Here is a 19161-nt window from a genome sequence, read left to right on the forward strand (position 1 = left end):
TAGGGAGCTTAATATCTACACAGAAATGTATCAGTTTTCAATAATTCTCCGTGACATTCCGAGGCAGTAGCCACAGATTTACTCAACTTCACATTGCAGTTTGTGTCTGGAATGGACTTCATACTATCCTCAACTCCTGCATCTAGTTAGATGTCTGAGCCACTAAAATTCCTGCTACAAACATTACCTGGGGGGTTCACTTCATTTCCATAAATAATTGACAAAAATTATTAAGCGTTTCTGTGTCTAATACATGGCCCAATTGCTTCTCTGAAGTGAGTTTAGAAAAATAAGCCTCCCATCAGCAGGCTTATAACTAATAATTATAAGAGCCCAGAACAAAGGCCCAACAAGTGTATGTTGTGACAATATGACATTTCTGCAATTAGAAGTGTTTTATTCTTAAAGGCCTAAAGAAAAGTAAACCATGTTCGTCAAAAGATCACATATTTGTGTACGTATGTGTATGGGGTATATGGGAACTCTGTGCTTTCTGCATAATTTTTCTGTAAACCAACAATTGTTCTATTTAAAAAAGTCTATACAAAAAAAAAAGATCACATATTTGCAGGATGTGTGGACTTGAAGGGGGAAAATCTATGTTCCTTTCATGATTACTTAATACCTTTTTTTTCCCCTCTAAGAATCACGTCATAACTGTTCTACAGTTAGCCCACTTCTTCCCTGTAGGGGAAAAGCTCTCCTGGCTGTAGGCTGTTGTGCCTGAGGTGATAATGGGTCTTGCTCATGTTTGTTTATCACTGAGCTGGAGGGATCCTGTGGCATCTACTTCTCCAGACAGGATAAAAGTTTAGCCCAGACAGAAGAGAATATGGGTACAGTTTCAGAGAAGGCTGCCTTCTATGTTGCCTTGTGTCTTTATTCGGTACAGAGACTCAGTCAGGCAACGGCTTTGGTGGACCTCTGGCAAAGGCAGGAAATAGCCTTGTCTCAGTAAATTATTGACCTGGCTGCCTGGTATGATAAGCTAAGGTAAATAGGCTCGATTCTGCTCCAGCAATTTCATGACTTTTAACTCCATGGTTTCCAAAGCAGAAAGTGAACATTTCTCTCTGGGAAACAATATAAAAAAAAGCCAATCATTTGAGGTTCACAGTCCTCTGAATGGATAGTATGTTCCTCAGAATTATACAAACTGTCCTTCCTCTCTCATGTATCTTGAAAGTGGAGAGGATTCAATCCAGCACAATTCTGGAAGAAAACCATGTTTGTAAAGTCATCACCAACATAGTTTCAAGAAGGCACAAACGTGATTTATTATAGTGAAAGGAAAAAGAAAACCTTCCGACTTTTTGAAACATGTAGAGGGACAACAGCAACAATTTGAGGGAGAGAGAGAAGATGGAAGGAAAATACAACCCAGTTTCCAGAACATGTGATGGATACATGATTGAGTTCTCCTTGTGCACACCCACATTGAACCCCATCTCCTTCAGGAGACCCTCAGCAGGAACTCCCTCACTCAAGACTGCAAGTTACTTGTTTTTGTGACTTTGAGAGAAGGGCGTAACGCTAGGCAGGTCACCTACCTTGTTTGCTGCTTTTGAATTCAAGATTCTTCTCTCAACTTCAGACCTGGCCTACCAGCAATGATCTGCATCTGTTCACGTCTTCCCTGAAGCGTTTGGGACATTAGGAAGAAGCATCAACTTGGGTTTCTGCTTTTCCCCATGCTTCAAAGTCAGGTGTTCTCCCTCAGTTTCCTTCCCGCGCTCTCTGGCCCCTGCAGCCAGTGGTCACGGGCAGCCACTTGCTTGCAGCCAGGTATGTTGACAGATATGAAAGAGGGAGTCTGTTCTGGTCTCAGCTGCCTGGTGTAGCCAATCGTTACACATCAGGCCAGGCTGTTAATCCTGCTCAAACCTGAGAGAGCTCTGGGCCATAAAATCAGATGCAGCACTCTGGGTGGGGGTAGGGTGAAAACATTTCCTTACCACTGGATCTGTGAAGTGGATAAAATACCCTGGGAGCAAGAAATATAGGGGAGGAAAATTTCACTCCCTTACAGTTTAGCAATCTCAGGTCCAGAAGGGAGTTTGAAAGTCGTTTTTATCAAATTTCCCTTTTAATAATGTCTTTTCTTCTATTGAATTCCTGTCTGGTGAGAATCATGTGAAAGTTCCTTGAATAAATGGGGCTGTCATTTATTGAAAGTGTACTATATGTTACACATTTTACTTAAATTACTACAAATTCTCACAGTAACCTTGGGATTTTATTCCTATTTTACGCATGAGGGAACAGAGGTTCCAAGGGGGAAATGGTCATGCAATTAATAGGTGTTGAAGCCAGGATTTGAACTCATGTCTGTTTTGAAACCAGTGTGATGGCAGCAATGAACTTTCCATGGTACACTTTGTGGTAGGCCAAATGATGGACCCCCAAAGATGTCCAGTGGTAATCCCCAGAACCTGTGTCTAAGTTACATTACATGGTAAAAGGAACTCTGCAGACATAATTAAGTTAAGAATCTTGAGATGGGGAGATTATCATGGATTGCCAAGTGGGCCCAATGTAACAGTGATCTCTTATAAGAAGGTCAGAGTCAGGGAAAGAGATGTGATGACAGAAGTGGAGTCAGAGAAAAATTAAAGATGCTCTTCTGCTGGCTTTGAAGATGGAGGAAGGACCCCTGAACCAAGGAACCACAGGTGAGCTCTGGAAGCTGGAAAAGGTAAGGGAATGAATTCTTCCCTAGGGTCATCAGAAGGAATGAGTCTTGTTGACTCATTTCAGGTTTCTGACCTCCATAAGTGTGAAATAATAAATTTATGTTTTTTAAGCCACTAAATTTGTGGTAATTTGTTATAGCAGCGATTGGAAACTAATCCATTCTCTTTTGGAAATACTTTTCCTATTGGCAAACTCACTGTCTTACTCAGAAGCCCATTCCACACAGGAATACTCTTCCTACTAAGCCAAACTCTACCCTCTTGTAATGGCAACTCATTGGTCCAAGTTTGACTCTGCATATTATGCATGCTGGGAGGCCGGTGGAAATGGTGGGAGAGAGCACTCAAAGGGAGTCAGAGAATTGTTTTCTAGTTCTAGATCAGCCTTAGGCCAGTCAGTTCTTTTTGGCTTTCAATTTTCTGTCCTGTAATATTAGGAGCTGGTTCAACTATTCTTTGGTCCCTTCTACATTCAAGGTCATAAAATTCTAAAATCTCAGCCATGAAACAATTTGAAAATGTTTGAAGATATCCCTGCCACTTTTCAACCAATCTTTCTGGGACAAAGCTGAACATCCCCAGCTTCTCAAATAACATGACTTCTGGTCTCTTCATTTCCCTGGTTGCCCTTCCCTAGGAAGGTGCCAATTTATCCATTTCTGTCTGAAATGTGGTACCTAAATCTGTGCCTAGTACCACAGTATCCACCTTTATTGCAAGCTTGTGCAGTTTATCCCCCCACCCCAACCCTCCACCTTGCTCAATCCCACTTAATCTTTTAGGACCCATTGACCTTGCCTTAGTGTGTTCCTAATAATCTTGTTTTATCTGACCTTATATCTTGAAAGGGATTAACTATAGCAAACGAATCCATACGAATCTTGATTTATATATATATATATATATATATATATTAAATAGAAGTACCAAAACTTTCTACTGCGATCCTAAACTAGCCTCACCTGAATGCTTAACATTTAAACAATAATTCATTCTTACAGGTACTTGAAAGGAAGCTTATAAATTTTTATGGTCATAGAATCTGATGAAATCTATGGACACTCTACCAGAAAAAATGCGTATACATCTAACATTTTGTGTATCATTTCAGGACATTCCAGCATCCCCAGAGTAATCTGCTAGCTCTTCAGATCTATGGCAAGTTAGCTCTATGCTTACAAGCTTGTTGGTGGAGGGTGGGGGTGGGGGAGAAGTTTCTTTTGCAAACAGCAGTCCAAGGCCATCTTCTGGATCCTCTTACACTTCAGAGTACCCCTAGAAAGGACAACCCCTGGACCTGTATTCAGCAAATGCCCAGTGAAGAATCAAGGCAGGAAAGTCTTGAGGCCAAAAGCAACTAAATTCTCAGGTTAAACAAAGAACAACTTTCAGTGGCCTCCTTTTGCAATAAGAGCTCTGCTTCTTTGGGCCTTTCTCCACAGGATAAATCCTACTCTTTAAACACTTGGCCCCTTAGATGAAAACCATCTGCTTGCTTAGGGCTTTTCTCAGTCACATAATGCTACTGGACAGAGGCTGACATTTCTTGTGCATCTCCCCATCTGCTCCACCCACCCCCCTCACTGCCACCCCCAGCTCCTGCCCATGCCCCATGCTGTCCCAAAACACTGTCCAGCTGTGAAAACACCCTGGTCTGACTAGTGCTTTTGTTGTACTGGTGCTTGTCCAGGCCATCCTGGGTGAGGCTTGAGGCATATGGGCTTTGGCTACTGTTCCTGCCTTGCAACCTCATCCACCCTCACTGAGAACGAGAGGTTTCAAGTCTTAAAAGTAATAATTCTGTTTGGTCAGAGCGAGCAGATTTGCAGAGGGTGCAACAAAGGAACATACTGCTGATGGGAAGAATTCTTTTGGAAACATAACAACAAAAATCCGGGACACTTGCTCATCCTAATATCAGGAATTCATAGAAAAGAAATGACTTTCAAAGATGAAGATGTGAGGTTTGTTCTCTGCCTTCCACATTTATCCAGCATAGTCCTCTGTGGGACTGCCTCCAGGACCTTTCTTCCCCTAGTTTCAATCTCTCCACGAGAAAAGATGAAGGGAAGACTACCTGAGCACGCAGTATGTCAGGAAACATGAAGAAAGTTCCCTTATAAGAAAAGAGGTGATTTTTCCATCTTGAATAGCTGCTGGTTTATATATTTATTTAGTTAAGGATATACTTTCGTTAGGACACTTTCTCAAAAAGAGCACAGCCAAACTGAGTTCTAGACAAGAGTGTGCGATGGAATCAACTGTCTTCTTTTCCAACTGGGAAAGGATCATAAACTTAGGTCATTCCCACAGCTTCTTCACAGAGGACACTTTAAACAACTTATATTTATTTTGAAAGGAAACCTTTCATCACCATTGAAAATCCAGAATGACTTGTTACAGATAGAAGGTAAACACAAAATGAAGATAATACAAACCAAACAATCTTAAATGTTAGCTAGTTACTATTGTTGTTTTCTTCTTCTTTTTTTTTTTTTTTTGGTAGATAGACGAGGGTTAGAGGGGTTTTACCACTAATTTGAGACTTTCCTTTTTTTTCTTAAAATGTTTTTATTGAGCTATCTTCACATACATGCAGTCCATCCAAAGCATACAAACAATGTATCACAATCATCACATAGTTGCATATTCATCACCATGATCATTTTTAGAACATTTGCATCACCCCAGAAAAAGAAATAAAAATAAAAAAAACCCATACAATCCATAACCCCTTACCTTCCTCTCATTAACAATGGTATTGCAATCTATCAATTATTTTTACCCTTTATCCCCCCATTGTTTCTTTATTTTTATCCTAATTTTTCTATCCTCATCAGACACAGGTTTTCACAATCACTCAGCACATTGTAAATCTATATAGTTGTATGAACATCTTCAAGAATCAAGGCTACTTCCCTCTAGCCACTGCAATACACCATGAACTAAAATGGATATCCATATAATGCATAAGAATAACCTTAGGATATCCTCTCAACTTTGCTTGACATCTCTGAGCCACTGAAACTTTATTTTACCTCATTTCTCTCTTCCCCCTTTTGTCAAGAAGGCTTTCTCAATTCCTTGATGCCAGGTCCTGGCTCATCCTGAGAGTCATGTCCCATGTTGCCAGGGATATTGCCACCTTTGGAAGTCATGTCTCATGCAGGGGGGAGGGCAGTGACCTGCCGAATTGGCTTAAAGAGAGAGGCCACATCTGAGCAACAAAAGAGGTTCTCTGGGGGTGACTTTTAGGCATAATTATGAGTAAGCTTAATTTCTTCTTTTCAGGAATAAGTTTCATAGGGGTCAACCCCAAGATCGTGATCCCAGCCTATTGAATTAGTTGTCCCACTGCTGGTGAGGATATCAGGAATTCCCCAGATTGGGAAAGTGAGTCTTTCCTCCTTTCTTCCCAGCCCCCCAAGGGGACTTTGCAAATATGTTTTTTTTTTTTTCTACCCAAATTACTCTGGAATGTATCGGGGCATCATACTAATCTGGACAAACCAACAAGATCTCATTCCATATTAAAGATTCCATGTAATTATGGGGTTCAAATAAATGACCTTACAAGTTGTTTTAGTTTGCAAGCTGCTGGAATGTGATATACCAGAACTGGAATGACTATTAAAGAGGGGATTTAATAAGTTACAACTTTACCATTCTAAGCCTATAAAAATGTCCAAACTAAGGCATCCATAGAAAGATACCTTAATTCAAGGAAGGCAAAGGGCCAGTAACACCTCTGGCAGCTGGGTAGTCACGTGGCTTGTATCTGCTGGTTGCTTGCTGTGGGGCTCCAATGCTTTCAGACTCTGTTCCTGTGGTGGCTCCTCACTTTGCTTCTCCAGGTCTGGTTTTCATCTCCTGGCTTCCCTTGGTTTTTCCAGGTTCTTGCTTGCTTAACATCTCATGGCAACATCTGCTGGGCTCCAAACATCTCCAAATATCTGTGTCTCTGTTCTTCAGAATTGGCATCTGTATCAGCTCTGCTCTAAAGTTCCTGTTGGCTCTCTCTGCTGGCTCTGAGGCTTCTGCCATTTCTGGCTATATTAGTTAGGGTTCTCTAGAGAAACAGAATCAACAGGAAACACTTACAAATATAAAATTTATAAAAGTTTCTCATGTGACCATGGGAATGCAGAGTCCAAAATCTGCAATGCAGGCTGTGATGCCGATGATTCCAATAGAGGGTCTGGACGAGAGAGGCTCGCCAGCTGAAGCAGGAAGGGAGCCTGTCTCTTCTGAATCCTCCTTAAAAGGCTTCCAGATTAGATTGAGCATCACTCATTGCATTACAAATGGAATCAGCTGTGGATGCAGCTGACATGATCATGATCTAATTCTATGAAATGTCCTCATTGCAACAAACTGGCCAGCACTTGCCCAACCAGACAAACTGGTACCACCACTTGGCCAAGTTGACACATGAACCTGACCATGAGACTGGCTCTCTAAAATGTTTCCTCTTTTAAAGGATTCCAGTAAACTAATTAAGACTCACCTGGAATGGGTGGAGTCACATCTTCATCTACTCATAGGTCACACCCACAATTGGGTGTCACATCTCTATAGAGATAATTTAATTAAAAGTTTCCAACCTACGATACTGAATCGGGATTAAAAGAAAAGGCTGCTCTCACAAGATTAGATCAGGAGTAAAACATGGCTTTTCTGGAGTATATAATACTTTCAAACCAGCACACAAATTAAATTAGATGATGCACACCCAATAAACATCCCTTCCTTTCTTACACATAAGTTGAAGTTCTAAAATATGGACCATGTAATCCTTTACCGTGTATTCTGATTTACCTTAGTCCTATCCAGATAGGCTTTATTCAACTTTTTTACAGTTGCTGTATGGGGTAAGCTGACTTTCATAGCTTCAGAGTTCTAGCTCTGGGTCTCAGGTGTCACATAAATATCCAAAGTTTCAGGGAATGACCAGGTTATACACAAATAGCTCAGTATCTCAGAATCTAGAAATAACAGTTGCAGCTCTGGAATATATGTGACTCTGCAAGAGCCTACAATCTAGGAGGCTTTATAATAGGTCACAATTTGATAACTCATACTCTCAACTACAATTCTCCTAGTTTGTCTATTATAGTTAGTCCATATAATTGAGGCATAATAATATTTGCCTTTTTATTTCTGACATTTCATTCAACATACTGTCCTTAAGATTCATTCACCTAGTTGCATGCCTCACAACTTCATTCCATCACTGAGTAGTCCATTATTATGTATAAACCACAGTTCCCCTTCCATTCCTTAGTTGATGATCCTTAGGCCACCACCATCCATTGTGGATCGAGAACACTGCTGCCATAAATACCCATATGCAAATGTCCATTCATGTTCCCACTCTCAGTTCCTCCAGGTGTATACCTAGCAGCGGGGTTGCAGGATCATATGGCAGCCCTACCCCTAGCCTCCATATACAGTATTTGTGGAACCACCACACTGCTCTCCAGAGAGGGCTGCACCTCTCAGCTCCCCTATGAACAGTAAATAGGTACATCTCTTTCTCCACATTTTCTCTAGCAGTTGTTTGTGTTCATTTTTAAACAGTTTTATTCACACGTCATACAATCCAACCTAAGTAAAAAATCAGTGGTTCCTGGTATAGTCACATAGCCATGCCTATGCTACCACAATCTCTATGAACACATTTCCTTTTCTTCCATAAGGAATCCCATACCCTTCCTCCATATCCTTGCTTGTTGACATTTAATTTTGGCATATTGCCTTTGTTACATCCAGTGGAAGCATATTACAATGTTACTACTGACTGTAGACCCTAGTTTTCACCAACTGTATTTTTCCTGTATACCATCCCATTTTCAACATCTTACAATGTTGACATTCATTTGTTCTCCCTCATACTAAAACATTCTTATATTTGTACATTGAATCACATCATTGTCTTGTACCATCTCAGTCTTTATCCTCTATCTTTCCTTCTGGTGTCATATGCAACCTAGCCCTTCTCCCTCAATCTTACTCACATTCAGCTTCACTCAGTGTACTTATATTGTTGTGCTACCATCAGATAGTATTGTGCTATTCATTTCTGAATTTTTACAGTTAGTCCTGTTATACAATCTGCAACAAATTGTAGCAACAAATGCCCAATCTCTATCATTTTTATATCTCCTGATAACCTGTGTTCTTAATTTCAATTCTCCAAGTTCACTCATTAATGTTAGTTCATATTAGTGAGACTATACAGTATTTGTCCTTTTTTTTATGGCTAATTTCACTCAGCATAATGTCCTCAAAGTTCACCAAATTGTTACATGCTTCATAACTTTATTCTGTCTTATAGCTGTGTAATATTCCATTGAATGCATATACCACAGCTTGTTTAGCCACTTGTCCCTTGATGGACATTTGGGCTTTTTCCTTCTCTTGACAATTGTAAATAATGCCCCATAAACATCAGTGTACAAATTTCTGTTTGTGTCCTTGCCTTCAGTTCCTTTGAATATAAACCTAGTAATGGGATTGCTGGATCATATGGAAATTCTATACTTAGCTTCCTGAAGAATCACCAAACTACTGTCTGGAGCAGTTGTACCATTTTACATTCCCACCAACAGTGAATAAGTGTGTCACTACAGTTTCTTCTAAAAGTTTTATGGTCTTGGCTCTAATGTTTAGGTCTTTGATCCATTTTGAGTTAATATTTGTGTAGGGTGTGAGATATGGATCCTCTTTCATCCTTTTGCTTATGGATATCCAGTTCTCCCAACACCATTTATTGAAGAGGCTCCTCTGTCCCATTTGGGTTTGCTTGACTGCGTTATCAAAGATCAATGGTTAGGGAGGCACAGGGCAAGATGGTGGCTTAGTGAGGTGTGGAATTTAGTTCATCCTCTGGAGCAGCTAGTAAATATCCAGGAACAATATAGAAAGAACAATTGCTGGGGCTACATCAGTGAATGGACATGCAGCGTACACCAGTCTGGACCAGGTGGAAAAGCTGAGACCCCACACAGAACTGTAAGTCTCCTAAGCCATGGAGGCTGGCGCCCCACCCCTCTATCCCCATCACCGGCTTGGCAGGCTGGTTTCCCAAAAGGAAACAGACTTTATTAGAAGCAAGGGCTTAGCTCAACCAAGCTCCAATTGTGGAATTAATTAAGAAATTCTGACTACTGAAAATAGGCCCCCAGCACAGATAAACCTGGAATAAGCAAAAAAGGCATTAAGGGTTTTTTACCCCAGCAGAGAGGGTGTGGGGCTGATTGAAAAGAAAGAGGCTTTTCGAGTTGAACAGCACAAAATATTGGAAAAGGCTGGACCCCAAGAAAAGGGGGCACATGGGGCCTGGAGATACATAGAGCCACGAACCAACTTAAACTCTTGATTGACAAATCCAAGGAGCAGAGGTCTGGCTCTGAAAAAGCTTTTTTTTTTTTTTTTTTTTTAGCTTTTTTCCTACTCCTTAACAGCTCATTAGATAAAACTGAAAGCTGGCTTAGGCTCCAGCATGGATCCAGGCAAGGGCAGAATTTAGCTTGTTTGAGAGACAAAGTAACTAGTCAGGGGAAAGGAGTTAATTACAAAAAGTTGTATCTTCCCCAAGAGGAAGGTGAGGCCCAGCTCAAGTGGAATCCTTCCTTCAAGGAATTCAGACCCCAGGGACTGGAAAACTGAAGCAATTAATGAATTGAAACAACTAATTCAGTATGTTTAAATAGACATGAAAAAACTCATTAAAAATCAAATTGGGGTGGGCCACAGTGGCTCAGCAGGGTGGACCATAGCGGTTCAAATGGCAGGGTTCTTGCCTGCCATGCTGGAGACCTGGGTTTGATTCCTGGTGCCTGTTCAAGCAAAAAAAATCAAATCAAATCAGGGTGGGCAACAGTGGCCTGAGTTCTTGCCTGCCATGTTGGAGACCTGGGTTCGATTCCCAGAGCCTGCTCATGAAAAAAAATCAAATCAACAAGTTGAAGGAGGATATAAAGAAGACATTTGGTGGGACATCTTCTTCAAGCTCTTGAAGAAGGTGTTCCTTTACCCTTTCCCCCCTCCCTTTATTCCTCTGCCTCCTTCCCCATTCCTCTCCCCTCCCTCCTTTATAATAAACCCCTTTCAACCTCAGCTCGCTGCATTGAGTGTTGATTGAACCACCCCAATTTGTTCTAACATATGGTGCCAATACGTGGGAATGTCCTCACTCTGTTCACTGTTGCTTGAGCATTCTTCCTTTCACTTCACTGCACCCAGCACCCAACACTGGTCCTCTCCTACTCTATGGTAAGACTGAGGAATTGGGTTGTGCTGGAATACTCTCACGGGACATCTTGGCAGGGTCCACGGCAGTTTGGGCTCAGGCATATACACTACAGAGGTTCCATTTTGGGCCCGGGGGCCCCACTCTCTGGACAGTTTTGTTTGGTGTTCTGGGAGCACCCTGCCCCATCTAGGACAGTGTGGTCAAGGCTCTCCTTTCACAAATCTAAGCACTTAGTCAGAACCTCCCATGGGCTATTGTCTCACTCCTGGTCCTAGTCCCAGTGGGGATGCTTGGACTCTATTTGGAGATGCGCTCACTCCCCTCTCTCTGTCTTGCAGTCATGGGGACGCCAGCCTCTGTTCTTCAGAGACATGGTCTACACCACCCCAAAGGGTGCCCCCACTGAGTGTTCTTGTTCTTTCCTGCTTCCTCACTCTCTCCCTTCCCTGACCAAGGGGGCAACACCATCTATTCTCCCTAAAGACTCTCCTTTGGGCTGTCTGTTATGCTACTTAAAAAACCCAGATCTGCAAGGCAGCATCAAACCAGAGAAACTTTGATTTTGCTCTTTGGTGGTTTGGCCCCAATGCCCTCTGGACTACCAAAATCACTGGCCTGAAAACAGTACTTTTAACCTTAAAATTCTTACTGACCTTTATAACTTCCTGCAGCAATCTGCAAAGTGTGATGAGGTACCCTATGCCCAAACTTTCTGAACACTGTGTGCTAAGCCCTTGCTCTGTTCTTCTCTAACTACATACCAAATCCTCCTCAAAAAAAAAAACAAAGCCTCTCACTCTTTCTCTCTCTTTGGAAAAGCCAAACCTCCCTACTCTTTCCCCTTCTTCTACCCCTCCCACTGACTTCTTCGACCCAACTGATCACCCCCCCCCTCCTTAAGACACCCCAACCTTCTGCCTCTCTTCCACCACCTTCCCCCTCCCCCCAACCCTCTGCTCCTTCCCACCCTTCCTCCTCCTCCTCCTCCTCCTTTTCCCTTCCCCTTCCCGGGTTGGCCAGATCAGTCCCATCCCCCACCTCTTCCGTTGCCTTACCCCTGCCTCCCTCTTCCCCCCTTAGTGCTGAATTCTCTACTTCCTCATCCTCTACTGCCACCTCCTCTGCTGGTATTTTTCCTCTTAGGGAAGTAACAGGACGCGAATTTAAATATCGAACTCAAACCTATAATCTCACCTAGCAGGATACAGTTGTAATCCTTACTTCCTCTACCACTCCAGAAAAAAAAAAAAAACACATTTGGGCAGCTGCTACTGCTCATGCAGATCAACCTTTTGCCACTGACCCTTAAACTTACTCATAGGGCTCTGCTGCAATTCCCAGCTGGAGTTACCAACCCCACTCCCCTAATTTACTCAAATTATGCCACCTCCTCACTTGTCTCTTACAAGAAATGAAAAAAAAAAAAAAGATTTAAAAGCAGGATTTAAGGCAATCAATTGTAACAAACTTTTAGAGCTCTCCCAGAGATTGTGTGAAAATTCCACAGCTTTTATGAGCCACCTAACAAATTCAATTCTCAAATACACTGCTCTAGATCCAGCTTCACCTGAAGGGCACCTTTTCCTACACACACACACACATACACACACACTCACACACACACACTTCATTACACAATCAGCTCCAGACATTCATAAAAAACTTCAAAAGCTGGAGCAAGGACCCCAAACCCCATAGGATGAACTTATCCAGGTTGCTTTCTGGGTTTTCAACAATAGGCAGGAGGAAAGGGAAACAAAAAAATCAACCTAGGAAAAAACTAAGACAGGAGCATGAAGACACTTGCTATTTATTATTAGCCAATTCCTTGCGAGGATCTACCGAGGCCCAACAGGATGGGATAAAATCAGCACCTAAGCCACCCCCCAGGTCTTTGTTTTTGCTGTGGCCAGGAGGGACATTGGGCAAAAGCCTGCCCTGATCCTAAGCCACCCTTGAGGCCTTGCCTTTTTTCCATAAGACAAGACACCAGAAAGCTGACTGTCCTTTGGCCTAGCACTGTGGAAGCAGGCAGCTGTCCTTGGCAAGTGGCCCTCCTATGGGATTTGAAGTCTCAGACCTCGTTGGCCTAGCCACTGAAAACTGATGGAGCCTGGGCTCCTCAGCCCCGATTCTTCGCATCTCCATGACCAAGCCCAACATAAACATACTTGTGGCAGAGAAGCCAATCTCTCTCTGTGTTTTTTTTTGCATGGGCAGGCACCAGGAATCAAACCCGGGTCTCTGGCATGGCAGGTGAGAATTCTGCCACCGAGCCATCATACCACCCAAGCCAATCTCTTTTGTAGTTAACACAGGAGCCACATTTTCGGTCTTACTGAGTTTTCTGGACTTCTAACCCCTTCCCTCATGTCTATAGTTGAAATTAACAGGAAAAGCTCCTGTCCACTACAAAACTCACCCATAGCCTGCACTCTTCAAAATACTTCCTTTTCCCACTCATTCTTAGTAGTGTCTACATACCCAGCCCCCCTCTGAAAATGAAACATTCTAGCTAAACTAAACTGGGTGCTCACACTTCCCTTATTTAGAGATAAGTCTCATGCCACCTGCAGGCCTGCTACTTACCCTCAGCCACAATCTTCACCCAACCCCAATCTTATATTCTTCATAAAAAATTGCAAAATTACTATTTCAAAAATAATCCACTAATGTGTTATAAATATTTGACATTATTCTGACAGGTTTGAGTTTGATGGTCATTGTATGTGATGAGATGTTTGCTTGGAAACTTGACAATGAAGGATATAAAAGATGTGGTTCTTTTAAAAGAAAAAAAGATAGTTTTGTCTTAAAATAAATGGTTGTTACAGAATAAGGAAAAAGTAGACAAAACCTGAATGGATATAGTCAGTCATAAAATGTTAGTGGAAAAGAAAATTATGGCCAAAGCTGGAAACTCTGAAGGGTCTATCTAAAAAATGCTTTAAAGTTTTAATGTCAAATAATATATTAATACAAAATTAAAATTTAGATTTCTCTGTTAAAATAAAGTTTTCTTGGATTATTACTCCACTTTAGCAAAAATTATAAAAGTCTTATCTACTTACTGACTGGATGGGAATTTACACCCTGGTCTACATATCACCCAAAATCTCAATCGCTCTCATTAATCAGTCCTTCCCTGTTCCCCTTTATGTTAACCTAAGACCAAAAACAAAATGTTATTATTTTGCCTTTTTTAGCCACTCTAGGCATCCTAACAGGGGTAAGCACTGGGATTAGTGGAATAGTAACATCACAGTTCCTCTCAAAAGAACTCCAAGATAGTATGAAAAAACTTTCTGCCACTTTAATTAATGTGCAAAACCAAAATTAATTCAACTGCGGCAGTAATACTGCAAAACAGGCATGGGCTAAACCTGCTAACAGCCAAAGAAGGTGACCTTTGTGTATTCCTCAACAAAGAATACTGCTTCTATATCAATATATATGGAATAGACCAAAATGTGGCAAAAAAAAAAAAAACCCAAAATAAAACAAACAAACAAAAAACTCTCAAAGACACGGCTAAAAGGCTACAGGAAGACAATCCTAACTCTTTGTGGCACAGGATGTCATTTTGGCTCCCCTACGTACTTCCCCTTATAGGGCCACTTGTTTTTTTTTTTAATTCTATTTTCCCTAGCACCCTTAAGCTTGTCAACCAATTCTTACACTGCACTAACTCAAAAAAACAGTTCATAACATGTTACTCTTAAGCTTTTCCAGGAACAACATGCTAGGTTACCAAAGACTTGCAAGGCAAGAACAGGATGAAGCAGCCCCTGACTACCGTCTCATCAAAAATCCTGTCTCCATCCCTGAAGCCCCCTAGCACTGCCCCTGTCCAGCAGGAAGCAGTTAAGAATGACAAACGGTGCCTCACCTCCTTTCCTTAAATCTATAAAAATTAAAAAAGAGACAGGAATGACAGATTGCAGGGGATGAAAGTCAGGCCCCCACTCCCTTCTCAACCTGGAGCAATGGCCAAAACTTGTGGTCCACTGACCCTTGACTCTTTCCCTTTCCCCTCCTCCTTAACCACAACTTTTGATGCCTCTTGCCAAATGCTGCCTGGGGCAAGAAACCACACCAAAGAAGGACTTATAGCACAAACCCCACCAATACAAAGTATACAGGTCAGGACAGGCACACAGAAGAAGAAAGGAAAAATACCAGCTAATGGCAATCAAGGAAGTCACCAAATGCAGAATTCAGAACCAATAAGGCATGGCGAACTTCAGAGTATAAAAGGAGAAACATAGCACAACGCAGGTGGACATTTTCTTCAGACTGTTGAAAAAGGTGTTCCTTTACCTTTTCCCCCTACCCCTTTCCTCCTCCCCTCCCCCCTCCACTCCCCCTCCCTCCTTTACAATAAACCCCTTTCAACCTCAAAAAGAAAAAGAGAAAGAAGAAGATGATGACATTGGGCAAAAGGAAGAACTAAAAAATTTGAAAAAATCAATCAAGAACTTATGGGAATGAAAGGCACAATAGAAGAGATGAAAAAAATGGAAACCTACAATAACAGATTTGAAGAGGCAGAAGAAAGGATTAGTAAACTAAAGGACTGAATGTCTGAAATCTGACACACAAAGGAAAATATAGGGAAAGGAATGGAAAAATATGAGGAGGGTCTCAGGGAATTAAATGACAACATTAATCACATGAATAGATGTGTTGTGGGTGTCCCAGAAGAAGAAGAGAAAGTGTTCTAGTTTGCTAGCTGCCAGAATGCAATATACCAGGAATTGAATGGCTTTTTAAAAGGGGAATTTAATAATTTGCTAGTTTACAGTTCTAAGGCTGAGAAAATGTCCCAATTAAAACAAGTCTATAGAAATGTCCAACCACAGGCATCCAGGGAGATACGCTGGTTCAAGAAGGCTGATGATGTTCAAGGTTCTTCTCTCAAGTGGAAGGGCACATGGTGAACACAATCAGAATTTCTCTCTCATCTGGAAAGGCACATGATAAACACAGTCAGGGCTTCTCTCTCATCTGGAAGGGCATATAGGGAACACAGCATCATCTGCTAGCCTCTTCTCCTGGCTTCCTGTTTCATGAAGCAACCTGGGAGGCATTTTCCTTCTTCATCTCCAAAGGTCACTGCAGAAGGACTCTGTTTCTCATGGCTAGGTCGTTCTGCTCTGCTCTCTCTGAATCTCCTTCATTCTCCGAAATATATTTTCTTTTATAGGACTCCAGAAACTAATCAAGACCCACCCAAATGGGTGGAGACATGTTGTCACCTAATCCAGCTCAACAACCACTCGATTAAATCACATCTCTAAGGAGATGATCTGATTACAGATTCAAACACACAGTATCGAATATGGATAATTCTGCCTTTACAAAATGGGATTTTGATTAAAACATGCCTTTTATAGGGCACATACGTCCTTTCAAATCAGCACAGAAGGGTAAAGGAGGAGAAAGAATACTGAAGGAAATAATCACTGAAAAATTTCCATCTCTTATGAAAGAAATAAAATTACAGGTCCAAGAAGTGCAGGACACCCCAAACAAAATAGATCCAAATAGACATACTTGAAGACACATAATAATCAGATAGTCAGATGTCAAAGAGAAAGGGAGTTTTGAAAGCAGCAAGAGAAAAGCAATCTATCACATACAAGGGAAGCCCAATAAGACTATGTGTGGATTTCTCAGCAGAAACCAGGGAGGTGAGAAAGCAGTGGTATGATATATTTAAGATTCTAAAAGAGAAAAACTGCCAACCAAGAATTCTATATCCAGCAAAATTGTCATTGATTATACACCAGGTATACAATGTATGTATGTGAATATTTCTCAATAAAAATAAAATTTTTAAAAGCATAGCAAAAAAAAAAGAGGTAAATGAAATATTTTCTGAGAAAAAACTGCAGAGAGAATTTATGACTGAGAGACTGACTCTGCAAGAAACACTAAAAGGAGCTCTACAAGGCAGATAGAAAAAGGCAGGAGAGAGAGAGGTTGGGAGAAAAGTGTAGACATGAATTATATCAGTAGAGGTAAAAGAAAAAATAAGAAAAAATAAATATGACATATAAAATCCAAAAGACAAATGGTAGAAGAAATACTGCCTTTACAGTAATGACATTAAATGCTAATGGATTAAGCTCCCCAATCAAAAGGCAGACTGGCAGAATGAATTAAAAAAACAGGACCCATTTATATCCTGTCTACAGGAGACTCATTTTAGACCCAGTGACAAAAATATTGAAAGCAAAAGGTTGGGAAAGAATATTTCATGCAAAGAACAAACAGAAAAGAGCAGATACTAATATCTGACAAATTAGACTTCAAATGTAAAACAAAAGAAACAAAGAAGGACACTATATATTAATAAAAGGAACATTTCAACAAGAAGACATAACAATCATAAAAATTTATGTACCAATGAAGCTGCATCTGAGCTATAGTTTTTTTAGTTTTTTTTGTTTGTTTGTTCTGTTTTTTATATATATTTTTGTGTTTTTTATTTTTATTTTTTCTCTATATTATCATTTTATTTCTTTTTCTGTTGTCTTGCTATTTCTTTTTCTAAATTGATGCAAATATACTAAGAAATGATGATCATACATCTATGTGATGATATTAAGAATTACTGATTGCATATGTAGAATGGAATGATTTCTAAAAAAAAAAATTTATGCACCAAGCCAGAGTGCTCCAAAGTACATGAAACAAACACTGACAACACTAAGGGAGAATTAGACACATCTACCATAATAGTTGGAGACTTCAATTCCCCACTCTCATCAATGGATAGAACATCTAGACAGAGGATCAAGTGAAAAAAAACCAGAGAATTTGAATAGTACAATAAATGAACTAGACTTAACAGATATTTACAGAACATTGCACCCCACAACTGCAGGATACACTTTTTTCCCTCAAGTGCTCATGGATCATTCTCAAGGATAGATTATATGCTAGGTCACAAAGTAAGTCTTAATAAATTTAAAAAGATTGAAATCATACAAAACATTTTCTCAGATCATAGTAGAATGAAGTTGGAAATCAATAACAGGCAGAGGGACAGAAAATTCAGAAATATATGGGGGCTAAACAACACACTCTTAAACAATCAGTGGGTCAAAGAAGAAATTACAAGAGAAATCAGTAAATAGCTTGAGGTAAATGAAAATGAAAATGTAACATATCAAAATATATGGGATGCAGAAAAGTAGTGCTAAGGGGGAAACTTATTGCCTTAAATACCTATATTAAAAAAGAAGAAAGAGCAAAAATTGAGGAATTAACTGTTCACTTGTAAGAATTACAGAAAGAACAGCAAATTAATCCAAAGCAAATGAAAGGAAAGAAATAACAAAGAACAGAGCAGAAATAAATGAAATTGAGAACATGAAACAATTGAGAAAATCAACAAAACCAGAATTTGGTTCTTGAGAAAATCAATAAAATTGATGAACCCTTAGCTAGGTTCACAAAAAAATAAAAAGAGAGAGGATGCAAATAAATAAAATCAGAAATGGAAGAAGAGGCACTTCCAGGAAGATGGCAAAATAGGATAGGTCAAGTACACCCCTGAACAGCTAGAATAGGGACAAAGAAAAGACCAGGAGAGCAATTCCAGGGTTTAAGTAACCTGGGAGAGTCTTTGATACCACATAGGGAGGCCCTGGTTGAAAAGCAGAAAAATTGAGATGCAGAGAACTGGAGGCTGGCCAGCTAGTGCAAACAGCCTAGCACATACATTTCCAGATGGAGGCCTGGAGTCATCAGGAGTGCACAGACAGGGAGATGGGGACAAGGAAGTAAGCACCAGCAAAGAGTCCTTGACCCATGTATATACCTGCACCATTACCTATGACTGCATTGTTGTGCCCCTCCCCACATCCTGCATCCTGCTCCATACCTGCCCTGCAAATACAAAGCTTTAGACTACCGAAGGAAATCAACATCCAAAGTAACCATACGAAGATATTTACATGCCATGAAGACAGCAGAAGATCACTAACCATATGAAAATGCAGAAAGATACAGCCCAGTCTCATGAGCAAATTAAAACACTGAAGGAGACACAGACTTTGGAACAACTAATCAAAGATGTTCATATAACTACTAAATAAAATCAGTAGGATGGCTAATGATATAGGGATATCAAGAAGACTCTAGAAGAGCATAAAGAGGAATTTAAAAGGATAAACAGAAAAATAGCAGATATCACATAGA

General features: G+C 40.6%; 1 long non-coding RNA gene across 1 annotated transcript in view; it reads right to left on the minus strand.

Annotated features, from left to right (window-relative positions):
- LOC143647864 (uncharacterized) overlaps positions 1-1794 on the minus strand; it is a 127090-nt gene extending 125296 nt beyond the window's left edge. The window contains exon 1 of the long non-coding RNA XR_013158217.1: positions 1551-1794. This is a non-coding gene — a long non-coding RNA (uncharacterized LOC143647864). The remainder of the gene's footprint in view (positions 1-1550) is intronic.
- Positions 1795-19161: the final 17367 nt, after the last annotated feature.

This window comes from Tamandua tetradactyla, chromosome 10 (genome assembly GCF_023851605.1).
Source record: "Tamandua tetradactyla isolate mTamTet1 chromosome 10, mTamTet1.pri, whole genome shotgun sequence".
Lineage (NCBI taxonomy): Eukaryota > Metazoa > Chordata > Mammalia > Pilosa > Myrmecophagidae > Tamandua > Tamandua tetradactyla.